The sequence below is a fragment of the Leptonychotes weddellii genome, chromosome 2 (genome assembly GCF_054177405.1).
Source record: "Leptonychotes weddellii isolate Sample4059 chromosome 2, ASM5417740v2, whole genome shotgun sequence".
Lineage (NCBI taxonomy): Eukaryota > Metazoa > Chordata > Mammalia > Carnivora > Phocidae > Leptonychotes > Leptonychotes weddellii.
Window position 1 is genome coordinate 138014173 of NC_138370.1, and position 14536 is coordinate 138028708.

Below are 14536 nucleotides of genomic sequence, written 5' to 3' on the forward strand. Positions count from 1 at the left end.
CAGTAACAAAACAATAAACAGTGATAATTACATTTTTATATTACATCCTCCCATTTGCAAAAGCTTTTCATATTAATTTTTTCATACAGATGAAAGAAAGGGGCTCAGAGAATTTAAGTGATGTGGTCAAGTTTATACAGCTGCTAAGAAGAGCTGAGAATTAAATCTAGAATTAGAAGGACATCAGCAACAAGGATCTTTTAACTTGACAGTGAAATGCATTCTATCCATTTCTAGAGTCCAACTCACAATAAATAAAATATTCTTTAGTACTTTCTCCATAAGCTACTTCCCTCTCCATCCTCTAAACAAACGACTTACCTATCTTAACAGCCACACGTCCTTCCCTTGCTGGGTAACTCTCCACCAAAATTTTCTTCTTGTAAAAAGGAGATCAGTGGTTAAGCGTACCAGAAAATGGAGTACATTGCTGAGAAGACCTGGGAATCACTGCTCTTGTGAACTGTTGAGAAAAAACAAAACATCAAGAACTTTATATCTTCAGTCCTCTTGGGAAGCCTTCAAAATTAATCTCTTTGCCATTCTGGCAGAAGTCAGTACAAAGGAGTGTTTTTTGTTTTTGCTTTTGCTTTTTCTGAGGTTTTAAATTAGGTTTAATAAAATTAAACTTGCATTCCTTAGCCTAATTTATTCTAGGGCTTTAAAAGCATTTATTATAAATTATTTCTACTTTTGAAGGGACTGAAAGAATCATATCCATGAATACCGAGGCTCCCAATCTTTCTTACATACAGAATTATCACATTTATTTTTCATGGTAGTTTAACTAAAATTCAAGGAGCTAGAAGACACAAATTCAACTTAGCAGAGAATTAAAGGCAGTAATCATTAGATTGTTTCCTCCCCCAGAGGTAGCAAAGGCACCTTTTTATTCAAATACCAATCACAGAGTTAATTAGGTTAATGGGCTCCCTGTGGGTAGGGCATCCACAATCTTTTATAAGCTTGCCAGAATGAAAACCGTCACATAGTGATTGTAGATTTTAACTGGAATGGATGTGGGAAATGTCCAGGAGACATCCCCTGATTCAAATATGCCTTTTGCAGAGCTAAGAAAGAAGACAACACTCTGGGGCAATGACACAGAAAGAAATCTCTTCAAATCTCAGGATGACAATGGGTGTCTGGCCCTGACGAGGAGTTGACTGTATGGGCTTAGAGAAGGATTCCCAGCTCTGGCTACAAGGGGCTAGCTTGTATCAGACCAACTTTCCATCGAACACAACTAGAAAAGCTGGATAAGTACTTAAAAACCTGTTTAAAGGCACTGGAGTGTTACCAAGGTAGCCAGGACATAAGAGGCCAAGACCTTTGGGAGTAGAAAAACAAAACTGAGACAAATCATTATACTGCTTTTCCTTTCAAGCCATCTACTTATCTTGGGGCACCTGGGTGGCTCAATCGGTTAAGCGTCCAACTCTTGATTTTGGCTCAGGTCATGATCTCAGCGTTGAGAGATCAAGCTGCGCATTGGGCTCCATGCTGGGCATGGAGCCTGCTTAAGATTCTCTCTCTCCCTCTGCCCCTTCTTTCCCTCTCTCTCTCTCTCTCTAAAAAAAAAAAAAAGGACATTTACTGATCTTAAAGAGGCACAGGGCAAAACTGCCGAGAAGCCAAGCAGAAAGCAGCTGCTTAGAGGCACATAAAGTGAGCAGACCAAAAAATACCAGAGCTGAGTACCAAATCAGTTTGGTCTCTCTTTGTATTAAGAAGGTCTGCCCTACTCTAACTGCCTATCAGAAGCAAAAGTAAGCCCCACAGAGGAAGATACACCATCTACAGTATCTGTGATTCTTTATACAAAATGTCCTGCATTCAATCAACAATACCAGGCATTTCAGGGCATAGATTCAAGGAAGAAAGAGAGAATGAAAACAGGACCCAGAGATGACGAGTCATAGAATATGGTCTTTAAAATAACTGCGATGTGTATATTTGAAATTATAAAGATTATAAAATATTTTAACACATATCTCTCAGTAAGTCACAGAACAAGCAAAAAAAAAAAGACAAAAAATAAGAATACATAAGATTTGAGTAACACAATTAACAAACTCAGCCTTAGTAACCTATGTGGAATAGGTTGCCCCCAACAACTGTCACTACATATTCTTTTAAGGTACACATGAAACATTTACAGAAATTAACCACATGTGGGTCATAAAGGAACTTTCAAGATATTTCAACAAATAGAAACCACAGAGTACTTTTTTGAACTTACCATTCTGAAATAATATAGATGCATAGGAAATAGGAAAAATAGTAACTTTTTAAAAGCAAAATGTAATTTACATATGGTAAAATAAGCTACTTTTAAGTGTATAATTCCATACATTTTGATAAAGGAATCCAATTGTGTAACCACCAACAAAATAAAAATATAGAGCATTTCCATCACTCCAGAAAGTTCCCTCATGCCCCTTTTTGTGAATTGCCAAAACCCAAAGGCAGTCACTGTTCTCATTTCTATATTTCTATCACCACAGATTAGTTCTGAACTTCATACAAATGGGCTCATATAGAATGTACTCTTTTGTATGAAAATACCACATCTTATAATATATTCTCCTGATGAATGGACATTTGGTAGTTTCCTTTTTAGAGCTATTATGAATAACACTGCTATAAACATTCTTGTACAAACCTTTTTGTGAACATATATTTCCATTTCTCTTGGATAAACACCTAGGAGTGGAACTGCTAGGTTACAGAGTTGATGAATGTTTAACTTTATAAGAAACTGCCAAACATTTTTCCAAAATGGCTGTATCATTTTATACTCCCATCAGTAACACATAGGAGTTCCAGTTTACACAGCCTCATCGACATTTGGTGTTGGCAGACTTTCAATTTGAGCCATTCTAGTGCGAGGTTTTGATTTGCAACTCCCTGGTGACTAATAGTTGTAGCTTTTTAAAAATCTTCTTTTATGCAGTGTCTGTTCTAAGACTTTTGTCCATTTTTTAAATTGTAGTTCTTACATTATTGACTAACAGTTTTTATATTTTGATACCAGTTCTCTGTCAGATATACCTATTACATATTTTTTCTCCCAATCTGTGGTTTTCCTTTACGATGTCTGTCTTTTTGATGATCAGAAGTTTTTAATGTTGATGAACTCCAATTTATCATTTTTTCTTTATGTTTAGTGCTTTCAGTGTCCTTTAACAATCTTTGCTTAAAGTCTACTTAAAAGCCTAAAAATATTCTCCAGGAGTTCTGCAGTTTTAGCTTTATGATATATCTCAAATTGATTTTTGTTTGTGGCATAATGCAAAGGCAAGAGGTTTATTTTCCTCCCACTTGTTCTAGTAACACTTGTTGAAAAGACTTTCCCTCCCTAATTGAATTGTCATAGCACCCTCATCAATTAATTGACATACAGCATGGTATGTTTTCAATTAAGCTAGAAATCAATGTATAAGTGATAACCAGAGTCCTCAAGTGTTTGACAATTAAGCAGTACATATCTAAATAACCAATAGGTCAGAGAAGAAATCACAATGGGAATTAGAAAAAATTTTTGATGTAAGTGATAGTGACATGATAAATTAAAAATGGTGAAATGTAGCTATGGTTATATTTAAAAAGTTTAGAAAGCAATCGTTTATCTATCTCAAGGAATTAGAGAAAGAAGAGAAATAAATCCAAAGAAAGAAAGAGGAAGTAAATAATAAAAAATAAGAGCAGAAATCATCAACGAACTTTAGAATAAGTAAAGAAAAGTCATCAAAGGCAAAAAGTTGGTTCTTTGAAAAGGACTAGTAATACTAATAAATCCTTCAGCAAACTCAAGAGCCAAAGCTGTTCATTCTCAACTCTATTACCTGAGTCTTCTTCCCACAACGCTATTTCAGAAAAAGTCTCCTCAGTTCCTCTGTTGTTGTTCCCAAAGACAAGCACAGGGTTTATTTTGCTCATGAAAGTTTTGCTTTTATTTTTTACAGAGAAACAACTACAGAATAACAGAAATAAACAGGGGGACATTGCAAAGTTCCCAGAATCTCAAATATGAGCTCTTTGCCAGCACCATTATGAGGTCAAAACAATATTGACCTAATATCTAACAAGACATCAGTTCCCAAGATGTGAAACTATCAATAAAACTATTTAAAATACTGATTTACATCCACTATTATTAAGAGTGAACTACATTCTTAGTGCATATTCTGCCTTAAAAGGGCAACAAACACAAAAAAGCCAATGTGAGTAGCAAGATATTTTAAAATTAAGTCTCCAGCCCTATAATCCAGCAATTCCATTACTAGGTATTTACCCAAAGGATAGAAAAATACTGATTCAAAGGGGTACATGCACCCCAATGTTTATAGCAGCATTAACAATAGCCAAATTATGGAAAAAGCCAAATGTCCATCAACTGATGAATGCATAAAGAATGCATAATACACACACACGCACGCACACACACACAATGGAATATTACTTGGCCACCAAAAAGTATGAAATCTTGCCATTTGCAATGACATGATGGAGCTAGAGATATTATGCTAAGCAAAATAACTCAGAGAAAGACACAAACCATATGATCTCACTCATATGTGCAATTTAAGAAACAAAACAGATGAACATAGGGGAAGGAAAAAAAACAGAGGGAAGCAAATCATAAGAGACTCTTAACTACAGAGAACAAGATGAGGGTTGCTGGAGGGAGGTGGGGGGATGGGCTAAATGGGTGATGGGAATTAAGGAGCACTTGTTGTGATGAGCACTGGGTGATGTATGGAAGTGATGAATCACTAAATTCTACACCCGAAGCCAATATTACTCTACATGTTAACCTGCTAGAATTTAAATAAAACTTGAAATAAGAAAAATAAAATAATAAAATCACATTAAGTCTCCAGAATGTGAATATAAATCTCTATATACACTGATGTTGACACTCAATACAATAAACAGTAATAAGTATTTTCAAACAAAAGATAAAAGGCCACACATCATCTGTGAAATATTCTGCCACTGTGAAAAATGATTTAAATAATATACCAAAATCAACCACTTGTATTAGTAATTTATGGATAATTACATAATGCACAGATAAAATATGGCAATCAAATTCATTCCTTAGTCAACAGTTAAAGAAAATGTTGGTGGAGATCTAAGGAAATAAATATTCAAAAATTACTCACCATGCAAAATTTATCATACTATTCATGAAAGTACACGTTTCTGTCTCAATAATGAAAGACATAAAGAACTACTTTTTTAGTAAACCACTAAAGAAAGGAGTACCATGGAAGAAATATATGTTCTAATAACAAATGACTTCTTTAATAAAAACAATGTTTTATGGAGCACATATACGCACCGAGTGGAGTGAAGAAAGGAGTCCTGGAAAAGTTAATACCACACATGAAATGCACTCATTGCCTCACTCACAGGCAAGCTATTACTGAAAAGAAGTTGAATCTAGAAGAGCACCAAGAATGTCACTGGCATCGTTAATTTGGTAGAGTCATTATAAAACCTTGTAATAACATGGGGAGTGATCACGACAATTTTTTATACTGGAGACACAGTGGTTGCTTGGTTATTGCCATTCTCCTGCACCAAGAAGAGTTGTCAAATTTTAAGTTGCCTCACATTTTTTCTTTTACAAATAGACAAGTGTTCTAAAATTTCATACTGCTTCAGTGATGCCAACTATCAGCTATATACTTCAGAAGAGATATTTTTGATGTAAAAAAAAAAGCATGTCTAATATTTTTTTCAAAAATAATTCCGTAATAGCAATTCTGCTCATAGCCAGTTGTTATTTACTTTTCTGATAAAGTTGATGCTTTAACAATAAGTGATAATTACTTTTCAAGGAAATTCATTCTATGGAAATAATATTTTGAAAATGGGTGTTCGGAGAGGTTTTTATCAGGTGATTTTGTTGTTGTTGAAAATGATGAAAGCATCACCTAGGAGTCATCCTTGAATTCTCTCTCACATTTCCCACAACTAATGTCAGCAAATCTCGCTTGGTCTACCTTCCAAATATGTTAAGAACACAATTCTCACTGTCTATAACGCTACCATGCTAGTCCCAACCAAAACCACCTCATCCCAGATTAACACTACAGCTTCCCAGGTGACCTCCTTGCAAATACTCTTCTCGCCCAAATCCTGCACCACACCACTGCCACCAGCAGCCAGTCACCTTATTAACACCTAAGTCAAATCACACCATTCATTTGCCCCAAGTCATCTAATGATTTCCTATATGTCTCAGCATAAAGCCAAATTCCCTACAATGGCCTACAAGTCATTACGTGATTTCATCATGACCTCACTGACACCATTTCCTAGTACCCTTGTCTTTACTAATTCCACTCAAGCCCCAGTGGTGCTATGCCTCAGAAGCCAGGCACACTTTGCCTCAGGGCTTTCCACTGGCTGTTCCCTTTGCCTGGAATATGTTCCCAGATATCTTCCCTCACTTCCTTCAAGTCTTTGCTTAAAGATCACTTCTCCACAAGGCCTTCCCTGGCCTCCCTATCTAAAATAGCAACGACTCCCAACACTCCCCATTCCCCTTCCTTGCTTTTTCTCTTTAATGGTCTCACGATCTAACATATTTTAACTATACTTTTTTATCAGCTTATTGCCTATCTCCCTCTCTCACTGAATGAGGTCAGGAATTTTTGGTCTGTTGTGTGCTTACTGTTTTAGTCTAGTACGATGCCTAGCATTAATACTTGAATATGTGAACGCTGAAAGAACAAGTAGTCAGTAAAAACCTTCATATCTGCACACTTTAAAAGTTTGGAAACCGAATTTTTCTAAATCTTCCAAATGAATTTTAATGAGTTTTGAACTCTTTGCTAGAAACATAAAAATGCAATACCTTAATAATAATTAGCAAAAATAACTGAATAACATGGGAAAATAAAACTTATTACTGAATTGAAACAAAAATTTTGGCATAGCTGGTAGATATGACTGAAAAACATGTATTATGATTTACCAAGTGCAACCAATAATGTCATTCTTCTATTTGGATCAGCATCTCTTTATGAATTATCTTTTTTAGCTACTTAAATAATGAAAATAAAATGAACTTATTACCATACCATCAAATGTCTATGTCACATAGTGTTAAACCAAAACAAAACAAAGCAACAAATAATGACATATTCAATGAATGTGCTCTCATGGAGCAAAGGGAATTTTTTATACTACTAATCAATAAAATAAAAATTTAAATAGTTTATCCTTATCTCACCCTTTAAAAATGTCAATTTTGTAAATGTTTTATGGTATTCAAAATATCATATGTTCAACATTTATAAACAAGCAAACAACCCTGGGGGAAAAAATCTTCATTTACAGCTTGGAAACCACTGTGCTAAAGACTTGGGAAGGAAGGAAGAGGCGTATCTTGTTCCAGTTGACAGAAACATAAAAACTATCCAATAATTACCACAGTGTGATAAGTATTATGATGCCCTCCTCTGCAGCTCTGTCCCTCATGACTCCCTAAATGACTCAAACTTTACAAAGTTCATGCTCCAGCAACAGCTAACTTCTGGTAATTTCCCATACACAATTCTTGATTCTGGACCCCTTCGCTTCAGTCTAGGGTTGCCAGGTAAAATATAGGATGCCATTTTCTGGGTGGCTAGGAACAAAAATAATTATTAACATGGATTTCCCTAAGAAAGCAGCAAAAGAGCAAGAAAGGAAGAAAAGACACTCAAAAATTTTTTCTTTCTCTCAACTCTTTATCCTCCTTTTAGTGGCAAGTGAGAACTAAGTTCAAATGAAATCATAAAGCAAAACTTTCTAGAGGACCTCCCCCAACCTACCAAGGGCTGAAATGAATTCATCCTTTCTCCTAAAGAAGTCCCCTTCTTTCACAGGTCTCCAGGACCTGGGCATCGACCAGTGATGCCAATACCTGTGCTGCTTAGGCTTCAGGAGCCCAGCTCAAATCTCATGATGTTTATAATTCTCGTTAGTCAATTGGGATGGCATTTGATATTCACCATTACCCCAACATTATTTGTGAAATATATCTCATTCTAAAGAAAGCACTCGCTTTATGTACAGTCGATTCTCATTATTTACAGTAGGTATGCTCTGTTAAGTTGCCATGGACACTGAATTAGTGACCATGGAACCACTGCTCCTGGGGGAAATATACGGCTAAGTTCCTGAGAGCCTCTGGCCACATTTTGATCAAGCAATCAATATATACACATAATCTTATTTCATGTGAGCTCCTATTTAAAGATATCTTATTTGGGGCACCTGAGTGGCTCAGTTGGTTAAGCGTCTGCCTTTGGCTCAGGTCATGATCCCAGGGTCCTGGGATCGAGCCCCACATCAGGCTCCCTGCTCAGCGGGAAGCCTACTTCTCCCTCTCCTGCTCACCCTGTTTGTGCTCTCTCGCTCTCTCTCTGTTAAATAAATAAATAAAAATCCTTAAAAAAAAAAAAAAAAGACATCTTATTTAATATATATTGTTGATCTGTTAAGACTGAACTCCTGGCCAACAGCACTATAACTCATGCCTGAATGAAGCTTATCTAACACACAGATTTCTCTGTAAAGTACACCACAGCCTTCTTGCACTCGGGGAACACTGAATAGCACATTGGCACTATGCGTGGGGGCCATTTTAAAAACAGTGCAATCACCACCAACAACCAAAAACCCACAAAAATGCAAAAAACCATGGTACTGAATTGACCATGAAAAGGATACCTCTTTATAATATGGGAGCTGAAACAAGAAGGCAGACAATTGCCTTGTTTGATCTCAGCTGGGAACATGCACACCAGGTAACTAAAATTTTTCACTGATCTATGCATGTCTGCAAATGACCACTAAAGTGCCCCAAGTATTGATTTTAGGGTTACAAATAAATTTTAGCTAGCAGGTAAACTGGCAAATACAGAATCCATGAATAATGAGTATTGACTGCATTGTATGTATGGTTCCAGGTCCAAAATCTGGTTTTCCTCTCTTAAATTTCTTCCCATTTAGACAAAAGGAGACTGGTGAAACTCCATTAAATGTTATGACTCCCAGCTCAACTACACTAGCTCCATGGAAGCCCACTTACTGTTGAGGTAGCAAGCTACAACTTGTCCTATGCTGAACACTCAGGTTTGGAACCCTAGTCCGATCTCTATTCATTTCCTTTCTCATTATCTTCAGGGGGAACTTTGCAGAATACTTGAAATGTTAACAGTTTGTGAATCAAGAATAACTATATCTGGGGCTCTTTTTCAGATACAACAACAAAATCAGCAATAATGAGGCAATATAGGTTTGGTATCACACCCTGGGGACTGATGGGGAAGAGGTAGAGGGAAGAGCAATGGGATCCTTCAGTGGGCCCAGAGTAGGTATATCCAGGTAAATTCCTCTGAACAAGTTGACAAATAGACTTTTTCCTTTTGTCATGGCCACAAATAGGATATTCCCCAGCCCCTGCTGTCTGTGGGGGTCCACCCTAAAACAAGTGCTAAGAGTCAGATGCTTGTAGTTCAAGCTATCAGTCCAGCAGTGAGGAAGACCAGGGGCCAGGACCACATCTCCAGGATTCATTTACTTCTACAAGTCATGATGCCTATGACTTGTCACTTGAGAACAGACTGTAACAGAGAAACTACAGCTGAATTACTCAGAAAGTTTCTGCCTGGGAGTAGTAACTGTGCTGCTGGTTTGGGCCAGGTGGAATTAGATTTCTACTTGGGCAGCTTCCACTCTGCATGCAGATACAACCCAGTCACTCTGAGCAGTGTATTCTCGACCCATTCTCAATAGCAATTGGCAAGAGAAGCTGTGACTCAATAGCCAAACTATGGAAAGGGCCCAGATGTCCATCAACAGATGAATGGATAAAGATGTGGTGTATATATATGCAATGGAATATTATGCAGCCACCAAAAAAAATGAAACCTTGCCATTTGCTATGATGTGGATGGAACTAAAGGGTATTATGCTAAAAGAAATAAGTCAATCAAAGAAAGACAATTTTCATATGATCTCACTGATATACAGAATTTGAGAAACAAGGCAGAGGTCTTAAGGGGAAGAGAGAAAAAAATGAAACAAGATGAAATCAGAGAGAGAGACAAACCATAAGAGACTCTTAATCTCAGGAAACAAACTGAGAGTTGCTGGAATGGAGGGGGGTGGGAGGGATGGGGTGGCTGGGTGATGGACATTGGGGAGGGTATGTGCTATGGTGAGCACCCGTGAATTGTGTAAGACTGATAAATCACAGACCTGTACCCCTGAAACAATACACTATACGTTAATAATTTTAAAAAAGGGAGAGAGAAGCTGTGACTCCAGTTTGGGTGGCTCAGAGTGGACAGCAGGACCCACCTTGTGGTACTCTTCTCCTTTTCCTTCTTCAAGGCCTCCAATTTGACAGCACAGTTTGGTAGGAATATCTGGACTTTGGGCCAAGAACCCCAAATTCCAGTTTTGGCTGGATATGAAATTATATTGCAAGGTTGGAGGGAAAAGGATATAAATTACTTCCTTCCCTTTCTTCTCTACATGCATGCACTAGCAAGAGGAGAACAGAAATTCTGCTCCTTCACCTCCTGCCTTCCTCTGCCTCTTATGTTCCACCAGAACTTCTGGGAATGTGTAGGTGCAAGAGATCTGCCCAACACTGTGTGGTTGGAGCTATAAAAGAGGGAAATCTAAAGCCATGAGCACATGGAAACATCTCCACAGATGCTTTATCCATAGAGTCAGGCTGAAGGGTTGAAATCTAACCCCCTTCCAGATCTTAGAATTTTCTACTGTTCCTCTGCACAGAAGATACTCTTAGCCAAACTACAAGTTTTAGTAATCTGAAAGGTTGCCGCTAGTATTAATTTTCATTTCTCATCTTCTTTTCACTATTAAATTTCAGAGGCAAGTGGTCTATACCTTTTATCTCCATCATCTCAGCAGTGTTCTCTCCTTAACCCTCCAAATCATTCCTGATCCTGCCAATCTAACTGCACTTCTGAAAGTCAACAATGACCTGTGACTCCCAAATAAAAGCCTTTGCTTACTTCCTATGTTTCTTGACACTCAACACTCTCTCATCTGCAGCCCCCTATTATATGATGCTAACTGGACACTACTATTTAAAATTTTGTTTCTTTAGTTTCCTTGATAACTGTATCTTCCTCATTGCTTCTAACTCTACATATTTTTGCCCCTCTCTGATAAATGTTCAAAGCAAAGCAAGTATCTATTTCTTACCAGCTGTAATGACAACACAGTTTTTTCTAAGACTAACACTGGTCATTTCGCTTACTCATTCGCCGTTATTCTCCATGCCTGGTTAGTTTTTTAAAAATCTTGTTTTTTTCCTTGAGTGTCTCTTTATTCTCTCTGTCCCCATCCTAATCCAGGCTCTCATCTATTCATGCCTGACTGGCTGCAACATCGTACTATTTAGTTAGTCAGCCTCTGCTCTATGCGCTAAATATTATTGCCAGATTAGTTCGGGAAATTCTTCTTGCATTAAGTTACTCCCTTCCTATAAAACATGCAATGACTCCCTGTTATTCACAGAATAAATTTCTAGTTTGTCATTCAAGACCTCCCCGCTAAACCTGGCCCCACTTAACCCATCTAACCCCTTCCTATTACTTACACCTACCACCCGCTATCACAAATTGCCTACTCTGGGCAAATCAGTGTCCTTGTATCCCACAAGTATCCATGATGAGTCTCAAATCCAAGCCTTCCTTACTTTCAATGACCAACATAGAAAAAAATGTGATTTTTCCTGGACCTTCCAATTAACATTCCCACCACCACTGTGATTCAAGATCACCACTCCCAACAGAGCAACAGCATATGCATAAGACCCACAAAGAGCCTCACTCTTCATGGCTAATTGGATTCCACCAGGAACCACCATTCCACTCAAACCAGAAACCATGTGAGAGACGAAGGGTCCTCTATGTTTGTAATGTTGCCATCAGGAGGTTATCCCATTATGGAGGGTGGAGGAGGAAGAAGAATAGGGGGAAGGGAGGGTTTTTTGTTCTGCTGTTCAGTGAAAGTACAAACAGAAGCCGAGTATCAGAGACTGAACTCATTCAATTCTTTGCAGTAAAGTAGCTCACCAGATACATACTTCTGCTGGTTGTCCGAATTACAGATGAGTAAACTAATCTAGGGCTTTCTTTTCAACTTCTCAAAGGTAACTGTTTATAAGCACATCTTAGGAAATAAACTGCACCTCCCTGATAGTTGGAGAATAAATGGCTATTAATTTCCTATATTTTTAGAGAAAAACCTAGGGTTCAGGCATGAAAGGATGAGTCTGGTAGGGGGTCATGAACCAGTACACCTGTTCACCAACTCTGGAAGGTACAGCTCTGAGCAGACAGCCAATGCTCCTTCCCTTCGAGAGTACAGGCACACCCTGTCCTGCCCTTTACTTGACAAAGGCTGCAGTTTTTACAAATCGAAGGTTTGTGGCAACCCCGTGTCGAGCGAGACTATCAGTGCCATTTACCCAAAACTTCGTGTCTATCACATTATGGTCATCCTCGCAATTCAAACTTTTTCATTATTATTATCTTTGTTACGGTGACCCGTGGTCAGTGATCTGTAATCTTAGTACTGTAACTGTCCCCCTTAGGGGGCCATGAGCTGTGCCCTTAGAAGATGACGAACTTAATAGATAAATGTCGTGTGTGTTCTGATCGCTCCACCAACCGGTTGTGCCCCCAACTCTCTCCCTCTCCTGGGGCCTCCCTAGTCCCTGAGACACAATACTGAAATGAGGCCAATTAATAAGCCTACACTGGCCTCTAAGCGTTCAAGTGAAAGGAAGGGTCACATGACTCTCACTTTAAATCAAACGCTACAAACGATGAAGTTTAGTGAGGAAGGCGTGCCAAAAGCCAAAGGCTGAAACATAAGGCTTCCTGCACCAAATAGCCAAGATGTGAATGCAAAGGAAAAGTTCTTGAAGGAAATTAAAAGTACTACTCCAGTGAACACACAAAGGGTAAGAAAGCAGAACAGCCTTCTTGCTGATATAGAGAAAGTTTTAGTGGTCAGGATAAAAGATCAAACCAGCCACATTCCCTTAAGCCAAAGCCTAATCTAGACCAAGGCCCTGACTCTTACTCTGTGAAGGCTGAGAGAGGTGAAGAAGGCACAGAAGAAAAGTGTGAAGCTAGCAGAGGTTGTTCATGAGGTTTAAGGAAAGAAGCCGTCTCCGTAACATAAAGTGCAAGGTGAAGCAGCAAGTGCTGATGGAGAAGCTGCAGCAAGTTTCCCAGAAGATCCAGCTAAGATCATTCATAAAGGTGGCCACACTAAACAACAGATTTTCAGCGTAGACAAACAGCCTTCTATTGGAAGGAGATGCCAATTAGGACTCTCCTGGCTGGAGAGGAGAAGTCAATGCCTGGCTCCAAACCTTCAAAGGATAGGCTGACCCTTGCCAAAGGCTAATGCAGCTGCTGACTTTAGGTTGAAGCTAATGCTCACCATTCTGAAAATCCTAGGGTCCTTAAGAATTATGCTAAACGGGGCGCCTGGGAGGCTCAGTCGGTTAAGTGACTGCCTTCGGCTCGGGTCATGATCTCAGGGTCCTGGGATCGAGCCCTGCATCGGGTTCCCTGCTCAGCAGGAAGCCTGTTTCTCCCTCTCCCACTCCCCCTGCTTGTGTTCCCTCTCTCGCTGTGTCTGTTTCTGTCAAATAAATAAATAAAATCTTTAATAAAAAAAAGAATTATGCTAAATCTACTGTCTGTGCTCTAGAAATGGTACAACAAAGCCTAGATAACAGCACATCTGTTTACAACATGGTTTACTGACTATTTTAAGCCCACTCTTAAGACTACTGCTCAGGAAAAAAAAATGTCTTTTAATATGACTGCTCATTGACAATGTACCTGGTCACCCAAGATCTCTGATGGAGATGGACAATGAGATTAATGTTGTTTTCATGCCTGCTAACACAACATCCATTCTGCAGTCCATGGATCAAAGAGTCATTTCTACTTTCAAGTCTTATTATTTAAGAAATACACTTCATAAAAAAAAGAGATACATTTCATAAAGCTGTAGTTCTCATAGACAGTGATTCTTCTGATGGATCTGGGCAAAGTGGAGCCTGAAGATGTAACTGAATTGCTGTCATCTCATGATAAAAACTTTTTTTAAAGAATGTGATTTGTTGGGTGCCTGGGTAGCTCAGTTGGTTAACTGTCTGCCTTCAGCTCAGGTCATGATCTCAGGGTCCTGGGATCAAGTCCCACATAAGGCTCTCTGTTCCGTGGGGCATCTGCTTCTCCCTCTACCCCTCTCCCCTGCTTGTGCTCTCTCTCTCTCAAACAAATAAATAAAATCTTTTTTTTTTTTTTTTAAAGATTTTATCCATTCACTCGAGAGAGAGAGAGAGAATGAGAGAGCGCACATGAGAGGGGGGAGGGTCAGAGGGAGAAGCAGACTCTCTGCTGAGCAGGGAGCCCGATGCGGGACTCGATCCCGGGACTCCAGGATCATGACCTGAGCC

The 14536-nt window shown here is 38.7% G+C and overlaps 1 protein-coding gene across 11 annotated transcripts in view; it reads right to left on the bottom strand.

The window, feature by feature from the left end:
- Positions 1 to 14536, bottom strand: part of CRACD (capping protein inhibiting regulator of actin dynamics) — a 256370-nt gene that overhangs the window by 129492 nt on the left and 112342 nt on the right. For all 11 annotated transcript variants that reach the window (XM_081812345.1, XM_081812356.1, XM_081812352.1 and 8 more), the window contains one exon: positions 322 to 463. The gene's annotated coding sequence lies outside the window, so the exon portion shown is untranslated. The remainder of the gene's footprint in view (positions 1 to 321; positions 464 to 14536) is intronic.